Source organism: Psammomys obesus, unplaced genomic scaffold (assembly GCF_907164565.1).
Source record: "Psammomys obesus unplaced genomic scaffold, mPsaObe1.curated_primary_1811, whole genome shotgun sequence".
Lineage (NCBI taxonomy): Eukaryota > Metazoa > Chordata > Mammalia > Rodentia > Muridae > Psammomys > Psammomys obesus.
The window spans coordinates 8,899,244-8,910,237 of record NW_026585894.1 but is presented as its reverse complement, the minus strand read 5'-3'; positions in this window follow the sequence as shown (position 1 = coordinate 8,910,237).

Here is a 10,994-nt window from a genome sequence, read left to right as displayed (position 1 = left end):
AGGACTCACTGTAGGACCCTTCAGGAATTGATGTTGCTAGCTGTGCCTGCCCTCTAGGGTGAGAGAGATTTTCTCTTGAGCAGAGGGTGGTTGATGTGGGTTATATATCTCTAGAAGAGTGACTTAGTATCACAGCCCAGTATTGGATCCTTTAGTACGTGATGTCTCACTAGCTGTGTCCACCTTCAAGGGATGGTGATCTCTGAGATTGCAGTGAGGTGTGTTTCCCTAGCTGAGTAACTATGTCTTACATTTATGGAAATAAATGACTCAGGCTGTGACCACGCTTTAGGGAAAGAAGGGTTTGAGAGGATTGCTCTGAGATATATCTCCCTATAGCTGTGGCATAGGTAGTTGGGAACCATCTAAGTCCACAAGGAGCCTTCTGGAGCCTGAATTTCCCATCACAGAGAAAGAGGTTGTGGGACTTTCTCAGGTAGGACCAAAGGCCATCAGAGTGAGTAGGCAGAATAGGATGTATCTGGAGAGGATTTTAGGGACACTGTCTGTATAGTACAGACATTCTCCATGGCCCATAATTCCACGGGTAGGACCATTTAAAAAAGTGTTATGGTGTTTTGTCCTACCTGTACCTCAGGACTAGAGTTTCCTTTTAACATGTTTCAATGTTCAAGTGGTCCCTGCTTACTGCATATAATGCAGCACCTGAAAAATCCTCTCCCTCACCTTCTCTTCCCCCCTCTCTCCCTCTCCTCTTCCTGCCCTCACTCTTGGCCTGCCACATTCCGTGCAGCTTACATACTTCTGTTAGAAACCATACCTAGAATACCAAGGGTGTGTTCAAGCTCACTAGCCAAGGTATCCATGCAGCATTTTTAACCCAGTCATAAAAAGATGTGTGTGTAACTCCTATCAGGCCACACTTCACCCCCAACCTCCAGTGTGTATTCTGGCTGTGTGGATTCTACTCTAGTGCATATAAATTTTCTAGTCTCTCCTGCAAACTGCTTAAATATTTCCTCTATTGTCACCTACCAATACCATTTTGGGCATTACTTTTATCGAGGCCACTCCTTCCAATCAACTGTTGGCTGAAATTTCTCTTATAGTTACCTTTCCTATGAAAACAGTACTATCATCTCTATAGGCACTAGGAGAAGTGAGGGAGATGGAATTCTGAAAACTTTGTCTAAGAGATTGCTTTTCTGCTGTGACCTAAGTACTTTTAAAAAAGAACTTGCACAAATTCCCTCTCTGCAAATTCTACTCACATTTTCTCCAGATGGGAACAATGGCTTCCCTGAGTGTAGAAAGTCATACACATGGGTGAGCGGCAGTGTGATGAGAGGGTACAAGAAGGGCCCAGTGTATATTGCTCACACACAGCAGCTTAGATACACAGAGGGAACCAGATGTGCTGATGTGTCATGAGATAACTCCATGTCCTGTATTGCCTAGCTATTGTTTAACACCACTCTGAGTCCTATAAAATCTCAGACACAGACAAACAAAAGCCTCTTGAAGGAACAAAATATGACCTCTCCTCAGGTGTTCATAATGCCCCGATTTTTCTTACCTCAGTCTGCCTAACTGTGATTAGTGGGCAATAAATAAACAGCTGTCTTTTGGAGGCCTTTGTTGCTTCCTATGTCAGGTATTCAGGCTCAAAAAGTATCACCTCCTGGAATCAACAATCTTCCAAAGGAACTGCAGGTCATCACCCTCCACCCACTCCTAAGCCCTGACCCCAGGCCATTGGTGCCTCTTCCCTTATAACAAATACTTAAATGGCTTCCATCTTCTTTCTAGGAAACAAAACCCACAGCTATTCAGGGTTAAGGTGCTATCAGACAAATGTAGTCATTTGGTCAATAGCACAAGTGCCAATTCATGCCAAGCAGAGAAGAGAGATCCATGTACATGTCTTGACTAACTATGCTATCAGGGCCTGAAACTACAAAGACGGCACCAAAGGGTGTGTCATCAGAGGGCAAAGAGAAAAGGCATGGTCCTTGGGGCTTCACTTCAAAAATTTCTAGTGAGACCCTCACCTTTCCCATGATCAAGTACACAGGCTCACATTGCACCCTCACAGGTTCAGCTCTCACACTCATTCAGGTAGGCTGCCCATACCTACCTATGTCCCTTGTGTGTCAGTCTAGTAGGCTGACCTCTCTGGTCTGTGAGTATTGTTTCCAAATGCACCTGTAACCAGGAAGGAATGGCTTGTTCCCATTTTCATGACAACCACTGTGTCATAGAAAACATTCTATCCCAGGAGCCAGTTTCAAGTGGAAATCAGGAAGTACTAATCCCCCCAGGAGTCTGACTGTTCATTTACATCTCTGTTACCTAATTCAGTCACCAGTAGTCACCTAGTTTCAGGCAGCTGCAGGCCTGAAAGAAAGTAGTCATGCACACACTAGAGAAGATGACACTACTCTTCTAGGGAGCAAGACCATTGACCATAGAGTCTCTGAGACAAGTCAAGAAAGAGATGACAGATTCCAGTCTGTGTTCTAACAAAATAAGGCCACATCTGAAAAGGACAACTTTTCACCTGCTAGAATTAGCAGGGCAAGCATTCTGCTTCTCCAAGTGCAAATTAGTGTTCTAGGTAACTTGACAATAAATGAGGACCTTTGACCTGTGCAGGAGAGAAAGTAGCTCAGGAGTTCATGTGGCAGCAGGGAGACACACACACAAAAAAAATCCATCTTATATCTCAAGCAGGAAGAGCAGAGATCAAAATTAAAATGGCAGTAAGCTTTGGAACCCTCAAAGCCCACCCCCAGTGACATATTTTCTACAACAGTGTTATACTTCATAACAAATCCCAAATCCTGCATATACCAGGAATTACATATGCAAAAACTCCAGGATGTGGAGTTTGTCTTATATAAACCAACACATTCATCCACACAACAGACACACACACTTATCACACTATTCACACACATTCACAAATTCACACAAAGACACAGTTACACTCATACATACACACACAATAAATGCATGTACACACATGTACACACACAGAGAGACACACACTCACTGCCTACCCCTACACTCTCTTCAAGTGATACACAGGAAAATGTTCTATTAAGCTATCCAAGGCATGGCTACTAGTCAATGCACCCAACCCTGCATCCAGCATGATGTTTTCTCATCAGATTTGATGATATCAGCTTGGAAATTTCAGCTCTTCAGGGTTTTTATATTCCTCCCTTGGCACATACATGAATCCTTACAATACCTTTAGCCTGAATGTCTTCACTGAAAAAGATTCCAATATTCGTGGAATGCCAGTGTATTTCCTTCTTAGGGTTGGGAATTCTGTTGTGTGAGCATACATACTTGGCCTATGTCTTCATTATGAGGGTTTAATTCAGGATCTTTCCACTGAGCCTGGGGCAGCTGTGGGCTTTGGCATAGCAATATTTGCTCAAATGCCTCTATTCAAAGGAGAGGCTCATAGACCTAGGGATAGAGTGACTGTGTGATGGGCTGGTATAGCACTTTCCGTGCTGGTAAACAGAAAGGTTCTCCCAACAGTAGATATTGAAAATTCCCTCAACAAAGGCTGTATTTCACATGCTCTAAAAATGTACACATGATTTTTGGTGGGGCATGGTCTCCATGGTGCCTGTTGCAGAGGACAGGATCACCAGGATTTGTCAGAGCTCCAGCTGAACAACACTGTGGTGGACATGAGTCTTTCTTAGCCTTCTGATTAGACAAAGCTCCTGCATGCAATCAGAAAGTGGACCCTAACCTCTCCAGTCCAAATGAGGCTATGCAAAAGACTGTACCTTGGGTACTGAGGATCTCCTGTCTCTGGCCCTTGTGTTCTTTGCAGGAGTCACTGCACACATGGGTCCTTCAGAGAAGCAGGCATGAGAAACACTATGACCGAAAGGTTTACTAGGCCGGAGGGGAGTTGCACATCCTCAGACTCCAGTCAAGCACACACATTTTCAAACCCCAAGTTATACTCCTGTGATTGCTGGCTGGGGTCATTTAGGAGTTCCTCGGGCTAGTCTCATGCATGGCTGAATCCTATTCTATAGAGGCCAGCATCTTTAGCTTATGCATTGAGGACTAATCCTGAAAAAGGATGATCTTGGTGATTATTCTGAAGCTTTTCTCTATAGGTGAGTGAATCAGTAGGTGAATTTCTCTACGAGTGAGCTATTAGAGCTCATGAGGTGACATCATGGGCCTCCTTTCCACCTTAGAGTGGACAATTCAAGAAAGGCTGCCTGAAAGCTGTATTAATCGTTAGGGAATCTAAAGAATGGGAAAAAGTGCCTTTGTGCTCCTTTGGAAATTAGGGATCTTCCACATAGCCCTCTCAGTACCATTTGGATACTCCAATGATTCTGCACAGGTCCATACTTTCACATGTGGGGGCATTGAAAATGGGGAGCATAGGTGATTGGGACACTTTTGGCCCATCCTAGGTGAGTTCTCTGTTTATGCCTGCTTAACTGAAAGCTCCAAGACAAGCATACATGCTTAGTGGGGGCTCAGGGTTGAGTATATGGTGGTAGTGGTGCTCATGGGTGTATATGAAAATGGAACAACATTGTTGTCCAGGCTCAGAAACAGCAAAGTTGTAGAATACTTTCCCAGAGAAAGGAATACTTGGCAACACCTTGGAGGAGAAAGAGGGTCTCAATGATTGTGTTGAGCTATGTATGTCCCTGTAGGTGAATGCCTAGGAATTGAGACCCAGGATGGTCCCTGAGGTGGAGATGTGGACCCTGATGTCCACAGTGGAGTGGACGAGGTGAGCAAGGGTGTTGTGGAAGGTTTTGATACAATGCAGGAGCAGAGCAGAAATGACAGTTTGTGAGCTTGCAGAAGGATTATGTACCTGCCACATTGCTCTTGCTGAAGTCCTTGCGCATGTGGTAAATTCATCCATAACCACACTTCCACAGTTGGACCTACTTAAAACAGGTATGTGGGAGTTGCAGTTCCTTCCAGGCCTGAGGGACACAATTTCCCATTACACATGCTTGATTGCAAGTGTTCTTAACCAAGGAAAGTGAGAGGATAGGCACTCTTATCTTATGTCCTTGTTTTTACACAGAGGCCAAATCATCTACAAAGGGAGGGCCAGTAAGTTGTGATCACCCTTGCAAGGGGAAGCAGGGTTCTGGGAAAGAGTGGGGAGGTGTGTTCCTCCAGGTAAGTGAACAGGTTTTTGGACTCTGTGTCATGTACTGAACTGATGTTTAGTCTCTGAGTTCCACATAGAATTGCCTAGACCAAAAGAGTATACTCTAGGTACACTTTGTGTGGGATGCAGTGTGAGAGAGGAAAGTGCCAAGCAGTTCATATTGGCTGAGGATGTATTCATTGCCTACCCATGGCTATTTCTGAGGTGTTAGTGTGATATACTTGTTCTCTTAGTCCACATGCCCACATGTGATCCTATTTAAAAAGGGGTATGGTTTTATCAGGTCTTTTACAGTCCCTGCCACAGTGGTTTCTTGCTGATGCATATGCAACCCCAAGACCCAAGTCAAACATGCACGATTTCCAGGTGGGCCTCAGTAACCAAAAAGAATTGGTGAGTCTCACACAGGCACACACATTTTTCACCCTGTTGTAACACTTCCAGAAGTGACTTCTGAAAGTTGTGACTACCTTCAAGGGTAAGAAGTATTTAGGAGGTTTGCAGTGATAACCACCATTTCTGCAGATGAGTGACTTAGTTTTGGGACCCAGAGTAGCACCCATCTAAAAGTGAATTCTTGCTAGCTGAGCACATCCTCAAGGTTGAGAGGGATGTGTTTTGGAGGTGGGGTGATAGTGATTGCTCTGGGTTACAACTCCAAAGCTGAGTGACTTAGTATCAGGACTCATTGTAGGACCCTTCAGGAATTGATGTTGCTAGCTGTGCCAGCCCTCTAGGGTGAGAGAGATTTTCTCTTGAACAGAGGGTGGTTGATGTGGCTTATATCTCTTTAGAAGAGTGACTTTGTATCACAACCCAGTATAGGAAACTTAAGTAAGCAATGTCTCACTAGCTGTGTCCACTTTCAGAGGATGGTGATCTTTGAGATTGCAGTGAGGTGTGTTTCCTTAGGTGAGTGACTATGTCTTACATTTCTAGAAGTGAAATGACTCACGTTGTGACCACACTTAAGGGAAAGAAGGGTTTGGGATGATTGCTGTGAGTTATATCTCCCTATAGCTGTGGCATTAGGCATTTGGGAACCATCTATGTCCACAAGGGGACTTCCCAAGACTGAATTTTCCATCACACAGAAAGATGCCCAGGGTTTTTCTCAGGGAAGTCCAACAGGCCATCAGAGTGATTAGGCAGAATAGGATGTATCTGGAGAAGATTCTAGAGACCCAGTTTATGTAGTGCAGACATTCTTCCATGGCCCATATTTCCATAGGTAGGACCAATTAAACAAGGGTTTTGGATCTTCTTGTCCATCCGGCCCATTAGGAGCAGAGTTTCCTGTTCATATGTTTCAAATCTCAGGTGGTCCCTGCTTCCGGCTCACACAAATGCAGCACCTGAATGATCCTCTCCCTCACCTTCCCTTCCCCCTTTCACCCTCTCCTCTTCCTACCCTCACTCTGGGCCTGCCACATTCAGTACACACTACATACTTCTGTTAGAAATCATACCTGGGAATACCAAGTGTGTGTTAAAGCCCACTAGCCAAGTCTCTATGCAGCATTAATAACCCAGTCATAAAAAAAAGAGTGTGTAACTCCTATCAGGCCACACTCCACCCCCAAACTGCAGTGTGTATTCTGGCTTTGTAGGCCTTTTAATCTAGTGCATATAAAAGTTTGTGTCCCTCCTGCAGACTGCTTACATATTTTCCCTATTGTCACCTACCTCTACCATTTTGGGCATCATTTGTATCCAGGCCACTCCTTACAGTCAACTGTTTGCTGAAATTTCTTTGATAGTTATGTTTCCTGTTAAAACAGCACTATCATCTCCATAGGCACTAGGAGACATGAGGAAAATGGAATCCTGAAAACTTTATCTCAGAGGTTGCTTTTCTCCTGGGTCCTAAGTACTTTTAACAAAGAACTTGCACAAATTCCCTCTCTGCAAATTCTGTTCACATTTTCTCCAGATGGGAACAATGGATTCCCTGCTTGTAGAAAGTCAAACACATGGGTGAGGGACAGTCTGATGAGAGGGTACAAGAAGTACCCAGTGTATATTGCTCACACACAGGAGCTGAGATATTCAGAGGGATACAGAAGTGCTGATGGGTCATGAGTTACCTGTTGCTTCACAACCTGTAATGCCCAGCTGGAGCTCAACACAACTCTGAGTCCTGTATAATCTCAGACACAGACAAACAAAAGCCTCTTAACGGAACAAAATCTGACCTCTCCTCAGGTGTTCATAATGCCCCGATTTTTCTTATCTTAGTAGATCTAACTGTGATTGGTGGCCAATAAATAAACAGCTGTCTTTTGGAGGCCTTTGTTGCTTCCTATGTCAAGTATCCAGGCCCAAAGGGTATCACCTCTTGCAATCAAAAATCCTCCAAAAGAAATGCATGGAAGCACCCTCCACCCATTTCTAAGACCTTACCACAGCCTATTGGCTGCCTCCCCCCATATAACAAAGCCTTAAATGGCTTCTATCTTCTTTCTAGGAAAAAAAAATATATAAAAAAAGACAAATATAGTCATTTGGTCAATAGCAAAAGTGCCAATTACTGCCAAGCAGAGAAGAGACATCCATGTACATGTGTTGGGCAACTATGCTATCAGGGCCTGAAACTACAAAGATGACACCAATGGGGGTGTCACCAGAGGGCAAAGAGAGAGGGCATGGTCGTTGGGGCTACACTTCAAAAATTAGTAGTGAGACCCTCACCTTTCCCAATGATCAAGCACACAGGCTCACAGGGTACACCCACAGGGTCAGGTCTCACACTCATTCAGGTTGGCTGCCCTATGTCCTATGTCCTATGTCCTATGTCCTATACCTATGTCCTTTGTGTGTCAGTCAAGTAGGCTGACCTCTCTGGTATGTGAGTATCGTTTCCAAATGTACCTGTAACAAGGAAAGAATGGCTTGTTTCCATTTTCATGGCAACCGCTGTGTCATAGAAAACATTCTATCCCAGGAGCCGGTTTCCTGTGGAAATCAGGAAGTAGTAATCCCCACAGGAGTCTGACTGTTCATTTACATCTCTGTTACCTAATTCAGTCACCACTAGTCACCTAGTTTCAGGCAGCTGCAGGCCTGAAAGAAAGTAGGCATGAACACACTACAGAAGATGCTGCTTCTCTTCTAGGGTGCAGGGCTATTGACTATAAAGTCTCTGGGACAAGGCAAGTCAAGAGATGACAGATTCCAATTTGTGTTCTAACAAAATAAGGCCACATCTGAAAAGGACACCTTTTACCTACTAGAATTAGCAGGGCAGGCATTCTGCCTCTCCAGGTGCAAATTAGTGCTCTAGGACACTTGACAATAAATGAGGACCTTTGACCTGTGCAGGAGAGAAAGTAGATCAGAAGTTCATTTGGCAGCAGCATCACAAAAAAAAAAAAAAAAAAAAAAAAAAAAAAGCTTATATCTCAAGCAGGAAGTGCAGAGATCAAACTTCGAATGGCAGGAAGCTTTGGAAACCTCAAACACCACCCCTTTGACATATTTTCTCCAACAGTGGTACACTTCCTAAACAAATCCCAAACCCTGCCATATACCAGGAATTACAAATGCAAAAACTCCAGGGTGTGGAGCTTGTCTCTATAAAACAACACACACAAACACACTTATCATGCACCCTATTCACTAACATTCACAAATTCACACACAGACACAGTCACACTAACACATACACACAAAACAAACGCTTGTACACAAACGCACACAGGCAGAGAGACACACATTCTCTGCCTTCCCCTTCACTCTTTTCAACTGGCACACAGGAAAACGTTCCATTAAGCTGTACAAGGCATGACTACTAGTCAATGCACCCAGACCTGCATCTTGTGAGATGTTTTCTCTGCAGATTAGATGATATCAGTTTGGAAGTTTCAGCTTTGCAGGGTTTTTCTATTCGTCCCTTGGCACATAAATGAATCATTACAGTGCCTTTAGCCTGAATGACTTCACTGAAAAACATTCTAATATTCACAGAGTGCCATTGTATTTCCTTCTTTGGGTTTGTATTCTGTTGCATGAGCATACATACTTGGCCTATCTATTCATCATGATGGTTTAATTCAATATCTTTCCACTATGCCTGCAGCTGCTGTGGGCTTTGACATACCAATATTTGCTCAAATGCCTCTATTCAAGGGAGAGGCTAATTGACCTAGGGGTAGAGTGACTGTGTGATGGGCTGTTATAGCACTTTCCATTCTGGTGAACAGAAAGGTCCTCCCAACAGTAGATATTGAAAATTCCCTCAACAAAGGCTGTATTTCACATGCTTCAGGAATGCACAGATCATAGGTGGTAGGGCATGGTGTCCGTGGTGCCTGTGGCAGAGGACAGGATCACCAGGATTTGTCACAGCCCCAGCTGAACAACACTGTGGTGGACATATCTTTCTTATCCTTCTGATTGGACCAAGCTCCTGGATGCAATCAGAAAGGGGACTCTGATCACTCCAGTCCAAATGAGGCTATGCACAAGACTGTAACTTGGGTACTGAGGATCTCCTGTCTCTGGCCCTTGTGTTCATTGTAGGAGTCACTGAACACATGGGTCCATCAGAGAAGCAGGCATGAGTTAAGTTTAGACTCATGGGCTTTACTAGGGCCCACGGCAGTTGCACAACCACAGACATGACTCAAACACACACATCTGCAAGCCCCGAGTTATACTCCTGTGATTGCTGGCTGTGGTCATTTAAGAATTCCTTCACCTAGTCTCATGAATGGCTGAATCCTTTCTATAAATCCAGCATCTTTAGCTAATGCATGTTAGGACTAATCCTGAAAAAGGATGATCTTCATGATTGTACTGAAGCTTTTCTCTATAGGTGATTGACTCAGTAGGTGAGTTTCTATACAGGTTAGCTATTAGAGCTCATGAAGTGACATAATGGGCTTACCTTCCATCTTAGAGTGGTCAAAGTCAAGAAAAGCTGCCTGGGAAAGTTGTTCGAAGCTGTTAGGGAATCTAAGGAGTGGGGAGAAGAGCCTGTGTGCTCCTGCGGAAATTAGGGATCTTCCACATGGTACTCACAATACCCTTTGGGTACTCCAGAGATTCTGCACATATCCATACTTCTAAATGTGAGGGCATTAACAATGTAGAGCATAGGTGATTGGGGCACTTTTGGCCCATCCTAAGTTAGTTCTCATTTTATGCCTGCACAACTGAAAGCTCCAAGACAAGAATACATGATTAGTGGAGGCTAGGGGTTGACTATATGGTGGTAGTGGTGCTCATGGGTGTATAGGAAAGATGGAAGAGCATTGTTGTACAGGCTCACACACAGCAGAGTTGTAGAGTACATTCCCAGAGAAAGGAATACCTGAAAAACCCTGGACGAGATAGAGGGTCTCAAGGTTGTGTTGAGCTATGTATGTCCCTGTAGGTGAATGTCTATTAATTGGGAAACAGTATGGTTCCCGATGTGGCGAAGTGCACCATGAATTAGACAATGGACTGGAGGAGGTGAGCAAGGGTAGTGTGGGAACATTTTGATACCAGGCAATGTGTGAGCAGAGCAGGCATGACAGTTTGTGAGCTTGCAGAAGGATTATGGATCTGCCACAGGGACATTGTTGAAGTCTTTGGGCATGGGCTACATTCATCCATAACCACACTTCCACAGTTGGACCTACTTAAAACAGGTATGTGGGAGTTGCAGTTCCTTCCAGAACTGAGGAGCACAATTTCCCATTTATACATGCCTAATTGCAAGTGTTACTACCAAAGAAAGTGAGAAGATATGCAGTCATATCTTATGTCCTTGTTTTTATACAGAGGCCAAATCGTCTACAAAGGGAGTTCCAGTAAGCTGTGATCAACCTCTCAAGGGGATAGCAACATGCTGGGCATC